This window comes from Silurus meridionalis, chromosome 18, assembly GCF_014805685.1.
Source record: "Silurus meridionalis isolate SWU-2019-XX chromosome 18, ASM1480568v1, whole genome shotgun sequence".
Lineage (NCBI taxonomy): Eukaryota > Metazoa > Chordata > Actinopteri > Siluriformes > Siluridae > Silurus > Silurus meridionalis.
Window position 1 is genome coordinate 24,270,007 of NC_060901.1, and position 15,810 is coordinate 24,285,816.

General features: G+C 39.9%; 1 protein-coding gene across 3 annotated transcripts in view; it reads right to left on the reverse strand.

Annotated features, from left to right (window-relative positions):
- Nucleotides 1-15,810, reverse strand: part of sash1a (SAM and SH3 domain containing 1a) — a 231,284-nt gene that overhangs the window by 78,247 nt on the left and 137,227 nt on the right. The window contains exon 1 of one of the 3 annotated variants that reach the window (XM_046873881.1): nucleotides 7,741-7,869. The exons of the other annotated variants lie outside the window; for them this stretch is intronic. The gene's annotated coding sequence lies outside the window, so the exon portion shown is untranslated. Of the gene's footprint in view, nucleotides 1-7,740; nucleotides 7,870-15,810 lie in introns of those variants that run through there. 3 annotated transcript variants of the gene reach the window in all.

Here is a 15,810-nt window from a genome sequence, read left to right on the forward strand (position 1 = left end):
ACTCACACATCCTTATACACTCCTATACAACCTCACACACACTTATACACTCAAACATCTTTACACACTCCTATACAACCATCAAACACACTTATACACTCACACATCCTTATACACTCCTATACAACTCTCACACACACTTATACACTCACACATCCTTATACACTCCTATACAACTCTCACACACACTTATACACTCACATCCTTATACACTCTATACAACCTCACACACACTTATACACTCACACACCTTATACACTCCTATACAACTCTCACACACACTTATACACTCACATATCCTTATACACTCCTATACAACTCTCACACACACTTATACACACACATCCTTATACACTCTATACAACCTCACACACACTTATACACTCACACATCCTTATACACTCCTATACAACTCTCACACACACTTATACACTCACACATCCTTATACACTCTATACAACTCTCACACACACTTATACACTCACACATCCTTATACACTCTATACAACCCTCACACACACTTATACACTCACACACCTTATACACTCTATACAACTCTCACACACACTTATACACTCACACATCCTTATACACTTATACAACTCTCACACACACTTATACATTCACACATCCTTATACACTCTTATACAACCCTCACACACACTTATACACTCACACATCCTTATACACTCCTATACAACTCTCACACACACTTATACACTCACACATCCTTATACACTCCTATACAACCCTCACACACTTATACACTCACACACCTTATACACTCCTATAAAACTCTCACACACACTTATACACTCACACATCTTATACACTCTTATACAACCCTCACACACACTTATACACTCAAACATCCTTATACACTCTTATACAACCATCAAACACACTTATACACTCACACATCCTTATACACTCTTATACAACCTCACACACTTATACACTCACACATCCTTATACACTCCTATACAACTCTCACACACACTTATACACTCACACATCCTTATACACTCTATACAACCTCACACACACTTATACACTCAAACATCCTTATACACTCTTATACAACCCTCACACACACTTATACACTCCTATACAACTCTCACACACACTTATACACTCACACATCCTTATACACTATACAACTCTCACACACTTATACACTCACACATCCTTATACACTCTATACAACCCTCACACACACTTATACACTCACACATCCTTATACACTCCTATACAACCTCACACACACTTATACACTCAAACATCTTTACACACTCCTATACAACCATCAAACACACTTATACACTCACACATCCTTATACACTCCTATACAACTCTCACACACTTATACACTCACACATCCTTATACACTCCTATACAACTCTCACACACACTTATACACTCATATACAACTTATATACCCTTATAAATACCCTTATAAAGTATTCTTTTCTTTATGTAGCTTTGGATCTGTATTTTTTTTATGTGTCCCTGTAGATAAATATCCACAGTAACCAAAATCCTTTTGCCTCTTTTGGTTAATGTGTTTACACTAAAAAGAATACTAACATTTCTCAAATTCGATACTGCCATGTGTGCTAAAACACACACACACACACACACACACACACACACACACACACACACACACACACACACACAAACATTGAGTGATGACTGTGATGACTGTTTGTATGAAGTCATCCCACATATGGAGAATGACACACTTTCTCAGAATTTTCCCTCTATTTTTTTCTTTCTTTCTTTTTTCTTCTTTTCTCTCGGTTTTTGTCTCTCCATCACAGAGACACACATCTGCCTAACAGAACCTACCTCTCTGTTATAGGGCTTTCACAGAACAAACACAATCACCAATGAGTTCATTGAATGCTGAGAATCATCTCATGCCACAAAATGACTGATTATTAATCACATAATGAAATATTGTGTTTTCTGAGCTCTGTGGCTACATAGTGGTCTGTATAAGTTGCTCTGAGAGATGAAGACAGCTGTAGACAGAAACAGAGATGTCTTCTACACTGGGTCTCACACGAGCATCATTTGACATGGAAAAGTTCAATCACATAACATGCATTTCCATCACATGCTATAATCATCAAGGCTTCAACATTGCACTGTTTATACGATAAATTATATAATATGTAATAAACGCATCACACGTATACTTGGTGAAACAAATAACTGATTATTAGCCTTTTGGAAAGAGCGAGGTCTTAATTTGTAGTTGCCGCGGTTGCAAGGAGGGTCCATTTCGAAGTTCTCCTCTGTGATTAGAATCAACATTTAAAATCCTGACTGTCAGCATGGCAGCCATTTTGTTCACAGAACATCTGGAAACAAGGAATAAAAAGAGGAAGTGTTGACACGAGCTGTTTAGAATGAAACACGCAAACCAGCATTGGGGATAAGCAGAGAGGATTTTGACAGCAAGTGTGATTAAGATCTCACTTATCAGAATATAAGGCTGTAGCAGAACTACACAAAATCCTTGGTGATAAAAAATAATGAGTATCTTTTCAATGCCTTATTTAAAGTAAAGGTAAAGGACCTTTTACGTGTCACATGTACCTTACAGCAGTGCAATTCTTTCTTCGCATATCCGAGCGCTGTTAGGAAGCTGGGGTCAGAGTGCAGGGTCAGCCATGATACATGCACATCTGGAGCACAGAGGGTTAAGGGCCTCGCTCAAAGGGCTCAAGAGTTACAGCTTGGCAATGCCAGGGCTTGAACCCCAGACCTTCTGATGACTAACCCAGAGCCTTAACCACTATCTATCTATCTATCTATCTATCTATCTATCTATCTATCTATCTATCTATCTATCTATCTATCTATCTATCTATCTATCTATCTATCTATCCATCCATCCATCCATCCATCCACCCCCCCACCCATCAATCAATCAATCAATCAATCAATCTATCTATCTATCTATCTATCTATCTATCTATCTATCTATCTATCTATCTATCTATCTATCTATCTATCCATCCATCCATCCATCCATCCATCCATCCATCCATCCATCCATCCATCCATCCATCCATCCATTTATCCATCCATCCACCCCCCACCCATCCATCTATCTATCTATCTATCTATCTATCTATCTATCTATCTATCTATCTATCTATCTATCTATCTATCTATCTATCTATCACCATCTTTTATGGCTATAAATAAGAGGGATTTGAAGTGGTTTTGATTTGCATTGGCATTTCATGTCCTCTCTCACTCTCTCAACTCTGAACAGATGAGAGCTGTTTTAAGCAGAGAATAAACAAATATTTTCCTGTCTAATTAATTCTCATTCCAAAACAGAAAAAAACAACAACATATATATATATATATATACACACACTTTATAGAATTTTACTTTATTAATTTTATGCACATGTATATAAGCCGCAGGTGTCTACACTTTAACTAATGAACTTTACACAGGCTTTAATGAAAGACAGTGTCTGTTACACGGTGTAACAGGTAAAATATGTTGCGCTTCTATTAGGAGCAGAGCGGTATTTTGAAAATAGCCTGCCGCCGCATTTTTCCTCTATTTCTGCATGTGTGCAAGACCGAGGAATATGTCCTTATTATTTTATGATGCTCATTTCTAAGTTTCTTTGACTAACCCGTAACGCTGTTGCCAAGAAAAATAAAAAAGCACGAGTTTTGGAAACCTGTCTGTGCTTATATGATTTCTGTTGCAACTGGAGTTAGCGAGCTCTCCCTTCACCCAGTCTCAACGCGTTAAAACGGCGTGTATCTAAACAGTAGCAGACCAAGAAAGTCATTGTTCACTGTCTTCCTCCTTCCTTTCACAACTATTTCTCTCGGGAGTTTATCTTTTGGCATCGTCGTGCATTTAAAAATCACCATCGGTGGAAGTTTTTTCTCCCGATGCCGTGCAGCTCAGAACACAGGTGAAGTGTGTGTTTTCGTTTCCGTTCGGAAATTTAATTGGTCTAATGTTATGGGGTTCAGTTTTTTGGCTTGAAGTTTGTGAAACCGGGAAAAACCCAGGAAAAATTCATAAATTAGCCGCTTCGTTGTTTAAGCTGCGGGGTTCAAAACGTGGGAAAAAAGTAGCGGCTTATAGTCTGAAAAATACGGTATATGGAAGGGCATGTAATTAGTATATATAGTAATTTATATTGGCATTATAAAGAAAATGAAAGTGATGGCAAGTGATGGATGTGTAAAAAAGTGTTTGGTTCAATCCACTGAAATACTTGTTTGCAATTTTACATATCTCAGTCTCATCATTCTATAAATAGTTAAACTCAAGAACCATGAAGAGGGATTTGGAATGTAATTAATATATACAGTCTGCTACAAAGGTAGAGGACCACAATTGCTACAAACAGTTTTTCATTCAAGTGTGAACAGTTGATAACCTCAACAATGATGAAACTGTGATAACTGTAATAACTCACAACAGTCACCTTTCAGTCGCTCGTTAGGGACAAACTTATAGTGACAAATTTTTGACATTAAAATGAGTATTTATAATCTGGTAATTTCTGTAAAGCGCTATATGGAACAAATTGAATTGATTATTATATTGGAACAGTGGTGTGTATACAGTATAGGTGATGTGTATGTATTTAACAGCTGGAGACTTTACACTTAAATGTACACACACTCAATTAAACACCCAAACTCCTCCACCAGTTGTGATCACAGTGATGTATTTGGGCATTCAGTGAATCCCTGTGAAGCATGATGCTGTTGTTTCACTGATGTTACGGTGAGCTGTGGCTGATCTGATTCATAGACAACATTTCAAAAATACCAGTCCCAGTTTTACCATCTCATTCTGTCCAATTGGAAGAGAATGACTCGCAGCTGGCCGATGTTAGCTAGACCAAAAGACAAAGCTGCTAACTCTATTAAACAAATGATTAAAGCTTGGCAATGCAAACGTTAAAACATTGTCCTATTTATCATTGCCAGACACAAGTGTTATTTAGAGTGACTCACATCAGTGTTAGTAACTTTACACACACATAAGCTGGTCTTGTAGTTTCACCAAGAACTGTGATATGGGGTTTCTTTCTACATGCGAAAACATAACCACCTTTAGCAGCCAAATAAACCATCTTTCATCATAGACAATCTCAGATTCATGAAATGCACAGAATCCTGAGTGAATAATAAGTAAAACAAACAACCTGACAAATGCGCTATACAGCACAATCCCTGTCCCTCTTGGCATTCGAGTAATTATCCAAGTCATGTGCTTTATACATTCACATCAAACTACAGAATGGGAGAAAATCTCTGTAACTTTGACCTCTTGCCGTGTTGTGCTTGATGCCAGACAAGTTTCCAAACAAGTCTCGACATAGAGTAGAATGTTTGATTTTGGAAATTCAGTTCGAGGTTCACACTCATTTCCTGGGTCACGACTAACACACTTACACACTAAGCAAGTAGCCCACATGAACAACCTGTAAATTTGTAGAATTAGTGAGAAGACTTCAAATACACCAGGAAGTCACTGGTGTCTGCTAGAGATCGATGGAGATTACACAAAATAATGCAAAAAAACCACCAAAGGAGTCCAAGAGAGGTCAAAGGTGAATGGTCCGATTGGTTTGAGATTATAACTCAAACCAATATCCGATTGGTTTGGCATCTCAACCCTGGTGGAACTGTAAGGAATGGACATTCGGTGATGAGGATGGGTTCCCTTTTGAGTCTGGTTCCTCTCAAGGTTTCTTCCTTATATCACAAAGAGATTCTTGATACAGTTGCTGGCTCACTCAATAGGGACAAACTTATACGTTCTTTGATACAACTTTATAACCGCTTTATCTGTGTTTATCAGTGCTTTGAGACGATGTCCACTGTTAAAAGCGCTATACAAATTAAACTGAATTAAACGGAATAAATGAACCGCATTTACAGTCTTTACTGTATTGGATCTCTACATTCCTCAGAAGTGTCACATCAGGACCACTGAAACTTTGAGCAAGGGGTAAAAACAAGGAGATAGACAGACAGATATACAAGACTGAAGACAGACAGATTACTGAAAGAAGGAATGAAAGAAAGTAAAAAAAAATGTAAGAAGATAAATCAGATGGTGTGTGTGTGTGCGTGTGTGAAAATGAGAAAGAAAAAAGAAAGAAAGAAAGAAAGAAAGAAAGAAAGAAAGGTTATATGTGGTGCTTTAATAAACTGTGCCTTGATCATGGCTGTTTAAACTGGTCAGCATCTTTTCTCTCTCTCTCTGTCTCTCTCTCTCTCTCTCTCTCTCTCTCTCTCTCTCTCTCTCTCTCTCTCTCTCTCCTTCTCTCTCCTTCTCTCCCCTCGTGTCTGTGTTTCCGTAGTGAGCTCAGACGAGGAGACTTTCGGAGAGCGTACAGATTTCAGCACTGATCCCTTCCCCCAGTTCTCCGTTCTTTCAGACATCGATCCAGATGCTGCTGGAGATCTCCCAAACAGGAAGCAGAACACAACGAGCTCTGTGTGTGTGTGTGTGTGTGTGTGTGTGTGTGTGTGTGTGTACAGTATGCATGTTAGTAAAAGTGTCATTGTGTGCACCACAGCTTGCTCCCACAACACAATATTAACCCATTGTTCAGTACTTCCTTGGCTGTAATGGAGTGTGTGAGCGTGAGAATGTACGTGTGTGTGTGTGTGTGTGTGTGTGTGTGTGTATGACCTCCTGCTGTCATGTCTCTGTGTATGTGTGTGTGTTTCTGAGAGCATTGAGCTGCCATTTCTTTTAATAGTTATAGATACAAAAAAAGATTTGAACACAACCTGGTTGCAAAAAAGCTGACAGTCGTCTAGCGACCTGATGCTTCATATACCCTGACTGAAAAAAGTATTTTATTTAGAAATTTAACTGATGTAAAATCAAGGAATGCTCTTCAAATAGCGTGCAAATAGAGAGCATTATTATTGCTCGGAGTCCTGAAAGAGGCTTAATAATGATTTTATAGGAGAGTTGCTACCTATACTGTACATATCTCTCATTTACTGTACATTTATGGCATTTGGCAGATGCCCGTATCCAGAGCTATGGAGTTAAGTGGCAGCTTGGTGGCTGGGAACTCATGACCTTTGAAACCAAAGTCCAATGCCTTAATTACTAAGCTACATTCTCCTCAATCTCATAGAAACTACATGCACTGACTTTTCAGGCTTAAAAGTTTCCAACATTTATAACATTACCGTATGGCAGCATGGTGGCAATGAAAGTTGAGATGCTGCCCAAATTAAACTAAACCAGCTTTGTGTTTTAGTAGCAAAAACATGTACTAGCAATCCAGTATTACCTCGGCTAGTTTGGTGATGTAGATTTTTGCCAGGATGTAGTTTATTGGTTAGTTAAATTCATAGCTGGTTTGACCATCAGCCATTCAGCTGAAACAACAGTCGCTACAAATCCCTAATTGCTTGGAAACCTTGGAAAGTTGTTTTTGATAATGTTAACAAATGTGTTAATGAAAACCTTAAAGCATTTGTAAAAATAAAGTGTGGCACGCCTGTAAAATAATCACTACAGACATTATTTCTGCAACATCAGAGTGACATGTCTCAGTCAGGGGACTGTATGTGGACAGTTTCTGCTCCTGTGTCTTCTCTGATGTTCTCAAAGAGCATTTATCTACTCAAAAGTCCAAACATAAAGCGACATAGAACATTTACTGCAAAAAAAGGTAAGACTTTAAGACGTGTACTCACCAGCACAATGCACACGCTGAACCATTCTTCTGTTCACTCTAAATAACACCATAAACCACTGGAGCTCTTTCTCTCTCTCTCCTTCTAAACTCCCTCCCTTCCTCTCTCCCAAGCTCCCTCCTCTATTCGTCTGTCTGTCTCCATCCACTGCTTCCTCCCTCTCTGCCTCTCTCTCTTTCTCTCCCTCTCCATCTCCCATGTCTTTTAAACTTTTTTCTCAGTTTAGTAGAAAGAACAATGAGTGGCAGCTGGAGCGACTTGGAACCACACACACACACACACACACACACACACACACACACACACACACACACACACACACACAGAGCACAGCTGTGGTCCCTGAGGTAAGTGCATGAGAGCACAGCATCCTCCGAACTGATTGGCTCCTGTGAGATGATTGGCATTTCCTGTTAGTGCTTACTCTTGCCAGCATCCTCCCACAGCTTTGAGGCCCACACACACACACACACACACACACACACACACACACTCACACACACTCACACACACAAAGATGTACTGGTTTATAAATGACATATATAACATTAAAATAAAAGGAGAAGAAATGGAAGAGAGGAGGAGATGAAACATGATCCAGGAAAACCAACAATTACCTCTGAGTCACAGTGTGGGCTTTCTTAAAATAAAAAGATGACAAGATTGAAGGAGAGAGAGAGAGGGAGAGAGAGAGAGAGAGAGAGAGAGAGAGACTGACAGATGAAAGAAAGAAAGAAAGAAAGAAGTCTGAAACAAATCCAGTAAACTTCTAGCTTGTTGTTGGTTCCATTTAAAAGCTCACACACTGCTGCTGGAGCTGAAAACAGCCACTGCACCACTGAGACTACTGAAAGTCCGCATGCTGAAACACTTCCTGTGTCATTAAGAAGAACATGGAGATCGTTTTCACCTTCTACTTAAACTTTCACTTCAGTTTGTTTTAGAGCCACAGAAAATATGTGCACCCCCTGACAGCTTTAAGAACACACACCCTCTGTAGAGCAGCTGGAAAAAATGAGTGTGTGTGTGTGTGTGTGTGTGTGTGTGCATGTGTATAATTGTGGAGAGAGTGAATTGCACGTTTAACCCTCGGGCTCATTTCGGGATGAGACAGTGTATTACACAGGCAACCATCTCAACACACTGATCAGCAAACTCTCTCTCTCACACACACACACACACACACACACACACACACACACACACTCGCGTTTAGACTCAGGCTAAAGACAGCTAGTCGACGCCTTAAAATGTTTCGTTTAGGGAAGAGCATGCAGCTGTGAGTGCAGCCTTATGAACGTTACAATAACAAAATAACTCAAGAACTGAAGTGAACTGAAGGTGTATACATCACTGACACACATACTGATAAATATTTGCATTACACTGGACTTAAATCCAAAATCTAGGCCAATATTTACGCAGGAGAAGCCATGCATATTTAGAGTCGCATTACAAACCGGCATTAGTGGATTTTTTGAGCTCATTTTTTTGTTCACCTCTATTTTCTTCACGCAGGGGTTTCCAGTAGCTTCTACAACCATCTCTAAAGCACTTCGATTTTACAGTTGAACAATTAGGGGATAGAAAATGTGGACTGAAGACAAAAGACTGAGCCTGATGTCATTTTCTGTTCTGTTCTGAGACTTTTCTGCTCAGCACATGTGCCACAGACAGTTACTCTATATACTATATCGATTTCTCAATATACAGACCCCTGCATTTACATTTATACACACACACACACACACACACACACACACACACACACACACCAGCAAGGCGTTCTCTTAATAGATTTTTGTCCATAAATATGAATAAAATTATTTCCAATAGTCTATTCTCTTAATTTTATAGAGTTTCTCAGAGCAGCACAAACAAGTGGCTGTTTACGTTGGAGTTTCCACCCAATCAGATTTTGAGTTGACCTTGATCTAACCTTGAGGTGGATGGTCTACAGCCCACTTCAGGTTCCTCTCCTGCCAGAAATTCAGAACAGGAATTTCAACACTGATCAAACTGTAATGAAGGTAAACTCGGTGCCACCCAGATGAGGATGGGTTCCCTTTTAAGTCTGGTTCCTCTCCAGGTTTCTTCCTCATGCCATCTCAGGGAGCTTTTCCTTGCCGCAGTCACCACTGGCTCGCCCATTAGGGACAAACGTACAGTTATAAAGAACATTTTTATTCATTCTTTATTACCACTTCTTCTATCTGTGTAATCTGTATAGGCACTAAACTTTCTTTTATACAACTTATAAATGATTTCTTTCTGTAAAGCTGCTTTGAGACAATGTCCACTGTAAAGTCCACTGTAATGTCCACTGTAATGTCCACTGTAATGTATACGTTTGTTTTTTATAATTGTGTTTGTTCCTAATGGGTGAACCTGTGGCGAGTAAAACCTCTCTGAGATGGTATGAAGAAGAAACCTTGAGAGGAACCAGACTCAGAAGGACGTCCGACCTTGTCTGGGTGGCACTTTTTCCATTTATTACAGTTTCATCATTGTTGAGGTGAACAGTGCAGTGATTAGGTGATGCAAAATGCAGTCCTGAGACTGTTGACATTAAGTTCAGTCCAAATCCGTCCTCAAACTTTCTGTGTTGCCCATTAATGATCTAATGGATCCCCAGGCACTGATGTGAAACAATCCCCAACTGGCCTCCAAATCCAAGAGATCCACATCCAGAGGCAGGGCGCCGGAACGAATATATAATATATATATATATAAGTCCATCCAACCGTACTCACTCAAGCACACCATGTTTTTGTTCCCCCCGAGGCCCCCTGTGCTGTTTGCTGTTTCAGCACTCAGTATTTTAATCTGTCATCTCCCATGCATGAAAAACGACTGGGAAAAACAAGTCGGGCTAATTAAACTCACAAGCACATGCGGACACACAATCTCACGCTTACACACATACACTCCAGAGACAGAGGCACAGAGAGACGCCTGGCATTAGAGTATGTGCAGGAATGGAAATGTGCACTTCTAATCTAGCACTTGTTCTTTTTCACCTCCTGTGACAGCAATCCCTTTTTAATTATGAAAAGAAAATACGATTTTTTCGATCAGCTGTATGCTTCTTATCGCTCTCAGTGACATCTGTTCAAATTCCATCAACAAATCACACTCAGTTGTACAATACACATCTAACAGGAAAGATTTCTTTACTCAAATCCCTGTTTTTTATCACATGCTTGGACAAATAAAGTCCCAAAGGGGAGGCACTTGACCTGATCACCAGCAGGACATGATTTCTGTTAGCGTTGTTAGATGTGAAGACACACACACACACACACACACACACACACACACACACACGGCAGGGAAGACACACGATCCATTATTAAAAAGCCATGAAAAGGTCCTGGGGCTCCCATACCATCTGCTTATTCAGCCATTAAGACACACACAAGCACATGAACAGACATGCTGCCACACACTCACCCACCTGAGAGCCTTAAAGTAAAATATCTAATGAAATCCCATGTCCTTACACTCCTTGTTTCAACAGAAGCTCTCATGAATTTGAAACGAGAGAAGCGTCAAGGAATTTAGTCCCAAGCAATTTATATGTAAATGAATGTGTTTATTTTCCTCTTTGTGTATGTGTTTTTTTTTTTAGAGTGTATTTTCTGAATATGCTTATTCTTTCATTTCTTTTTTTTACGAGAAGAGAATTTTTGTTTGAAATGATGGGGGATACAGTCCCAGGGCTCAACCCAAACCCTGGAAAAGGAGAAACAAAAAAACTAATTAGAAAGCTAACCACTAGATGGCAGCAATGTTTTGTGAAAGCGCATATGACAATATACCATTTGCAACACACCCACCCACCCACACACACATACACACACACACACACACACACACACACACACATAATTCTCAACAGACATTCCAAGGCCACAACCTAATCTTCTTTGCCAAGCTTCTTTGCTTTAAACCTTTCCCCTTTCTCATAATCCACCTGGACCTGATTCCTCAAAGCCTGCTTATCCTCTCTCTCTCTTTCTCTCTCAGGAATAAACATTTATCTGCAGATTTGGATTCAGACACAACAGCTCCACAGATGCAACATAACTGAAGCCTCATCAATTCAATCCTCATTATGCGAGATGAGGAAACATTGAGACTAATAAACAGTGAGACGGACAGATCAAGATAAATAGTGAGACAGGACAAACCGAGACAGTGAGACAGAGACAGTTCAAGAAAAGAACAGCCCAAGATAAACAGTGACACTAAGATGAGATCGAACTAGATAAAGATTTACATTTACATTTGTGGCAATTAGAGACGTACAAAAGTGCTTTGAGTCTCCGTCAATGAAAAAATCTACACTGGTACACTAGATTAGAAACCTAAGATAAATCAATGGTGTTAAGAGTTTTTTAACTAAGCAAATTCAGAAAGTGTTAATTTAAGTGTTCCAGGAAGAGGTAGGTCTTTACCCGTCAATTGAAGATAGCCAGTGACTTCGCTTTGAGGTATACTTACCTTCAGGTATACTTTCCTCTTACCCTGAGAGAAGGTGGGAAGGTGGGACTTACCAGTCGAGCAGTGCTAGAAGATCTCAGGCAGTGTGGTGAAGAGTGATGAGGTCTCTGAGGTGAGATGGTGCTGGTCCATTTTTGACTTTAAAGGCAAAAATCAGTGTTTTGAATCTTATACGTGCAGCTACTGGAAGCCAGTGAAGGGAGCGCAGCAGTGGGGTGGTGTGGGAGAACTTGAGCAGGTTGAACACAAGTCGTGCAGATGCATTTTGGATCATTTGTAGTGGACGAATAACGTTCAGAGGTCAACCTGCCAGCAGAGAGTTGCAGTAGTCCAGTCTCGAAATGACAAGAGACTTAACAAGCACCTGGGCAGCATGTCTGGACGGAAATGGTCGAATCCTTCTGATATTTGTAAAGAAGAACTCAACAAGAACTATTCACATTAGCAACATGTAAGAAGAAGGACAGTTTATTGTTACAAAAGTTATCAAGATCTATTTGGAGATCCTGATCTGGAGATGAATCACCGGGGATGACAAGCAGTTCTGTTTTGCTGGGGTTGAAATTTAATTGATGAGCACTCATTAATGAACATATGTCCACCAAGCATGCCGAGATCCGAGCGGAAGCTGTGGTGTGTGAGAGATAAAAAAAAAGATAGGTTGAGTGTCATCAGCTTAGCAGTGGTGAGAAAACCCATAAGAGGATATATTTTCACCAAGAAATTGGGTAGAGAAGAAGAAAAGGAGGGGACCAAGTACTGAGCCTTGTGGGACAGAGTCTGCATGGGGCAGATGTGAATCCAATCCAGGTTACCTGTTATAAGTGACCTTCTAGGTAGGAAGCAAACCATTCCCATGCTGCTCTACGGAGGCTCCTGAGGGTAGACAGGAGAGTCTTATGGTTGACTGTGTTGAATGCTGCGGAAAGGTCTTGAAGGATGAGGACGAGCAGCATGGCTGATCGAGCAGCATGCAGTTTCTCAGAAACAGCCAAAAGGGCAGTCTCTGTGGAATGTGCAGCTTTGAAGCCAGACTGGTTTGGATCATGGAGGTTGTTTTGTGAGAGATAGACAGACAGTTGTTTAAAAACAGTGCGTTCCAGAGTTTTATAAAGAAAGGAGAGAAGTGACACCGGTCTGTAGTTGTTGATGTCCGATGGATCCAGAGCAGGTTTCTTCATGATGGGAATAACCCTCGCTTGCTTGAAGGTCGTTGGCACATGGCCAGATGTGTGACCCGTTGATTATCGTTGAGATGAACAGCAGAAGGTCTTGTGAGATGGTCTGAAGTTTAGTAAAAGGATTGGATCCAGAGGGCAGGTGGTGGGATTGCAAGATTGGATGACTTGCAGTATCACTTCTACTGCTATGGTTCAGAAGCCTGACAATGAAGGAGTTGGGGATTCCTGGCTGTGTAGTGTTGTCATTGTTGGGGAGGAAGTGAAGGTCTGGCAGATTTCCTTAATCGTCTTGTCATAGAAGAAGTCTTCAGCAGTCAGGGAGGATGAAACAGGTGGAGCAGGGTGGGTTGAGAAGTAAAGAGAAGATGCTGTGAAACTTACGAGGACCTTGTGCAAAGGCCTCAAGCTTTTCAAGTAGAAGGCAGTTTTAGCAGAAGTCACATTTAGAAAAGTCAAGAGGCAAGGTGAAAGTTTGTCAGTGAGACAGAAACAGGACAGACCGAAATAAACATTGAGACAAGAAAGATAGAGATAAACAGTGGGGCAGGACAGACAGAGATAAACCGTGAGACAGGATGAACAGACTGAGATAAACAGTGAGACAGGACAGACTGTACAATGAGACGGTGAGACAGACTGAGATAAACAGAGAGACAGAAGAGACTAAGATATACAGTAAGATAGGAGAGACAGAAATAAACAATGAGAAAGGACAGTCAGAGATTAGATTGATAAATCGATAGATTGAAAAGACAAATCAATTTCAGTTGCTATTGCTTCAAACTGAAGACATTTAGAGGTTTTTTTTTTTAGAATTTTAGTTTGATTTCCTGGTATTTACATCTAAATATACAACACAGTGCACTCTGTATCAGACCACAATATTCTCAACGGAGCAAAATATTTGGAACACATGACTGTTTAAACATTAAATAGCTCTGAAATTTTACTCTTGCTATTAGGCTTCATTTTCACCTGTAAAGAGTGCATCTGTTGTAAAAATAAATAAATAAATAAATAAATAAATAATACTGAATAGCCAAAATAAAAGATCAGATACAACAATTTGGAATGCACTGAAAAAGAAAGAAACGCAGGGTTACTGAATGATAGACACTAAATGTGTAATCCAAGAATACCAACAGCATCTGATGACAGAAGCATTGTGAGAGGGAGAAAAACCCAAAATTAAATTCTATTCATTTTTATTTGTATTGTGCTTTTAACAATGAACATTATCCCAAAGGAGCTTTACACAGATAATGCGGTGATAAAGAACGATTAAAGATTTCATTTTTAAGTGTAAGTTTGTCCCTAATGAGTGAGTCGGTGGCGACTGTGGTGAAGGAAAAACTCCCTGAGATGGCATAAGGAAGAAACCTTGAGAGGAACCAGACTCAAGAGGGAAACCCATCCTCATCTGGGTTGCACCGAATGCAACCAATGTTTCCCTCTTGAGTCTGGTTCCTCTCAAGGTTCCTTCCCTATGCCATCTATAACCTGTAGTCCTGAGTCAGTGTAGCAGACTGATGTCATCAACAGGACAGGGGTGAAGGTATTCACAGAAGACCTCAAGAGCGGAAATATAAAGCCCAAAACACAGAAGTCACAAAGCTACAAAGTTCTAGAAACACGATTAAACTCTAGTAAAGTGATGGACAGGATAAAGTGTGGAAAAAGAAAGGATCTGTTCATGATCCGAACCATACAAGCTGAACCTTTGTTACAAGCTTCTTGAACAGCCTAATTTTTTTTATTGATGATAAACTCATTATGGTAGCAGAGAAATTAATTCAGAATTACACAGGAACACCATCTGCCAAGTTAAACTGTAATGCATCCAAATTAATTGTGAGAAAATTCATCATGCAGCAAGACAATGGCACAAAACACACCATCCATGAAACAAAGCATTTCATCAGGGGAAATAGTAGAAGGATCAAGCCTGGAAAAGTGTCACCATAAAAGTATTTTATTTTGATAATTTCTTTCATTTTTTATCAAATTTTTTATTTTTTATTTTTTTTCAATGCCAATATGTTTTTATAATTCTGTCCCTCTTCAAATTGTCTGGTATGTTTTATGTCACTTAACAAATTGAGATAAAAGTCTGAATAATGAAGGCTGAAATAAAAAAATCCTGTCTCGTATTAATTTTTTTTTTATCTCAAACTGCAGTTTTCAGTAAACAGCAAAACGAATAAATTGGCCTTGTCCAGAGACAGGGAGAGACAGGGAGAGACAGGGGGAGACAGGGGGAGACAGGGAGAGACAGGGAGAGACAGGGAGAGACAGGGGAGACAGGGAGAGACAGGGAGAGACAGGGGGAGACAGGGAGAGACAGGGGAGACAGGGAGAGACAGGAGACAGGGGAGACAGGGAG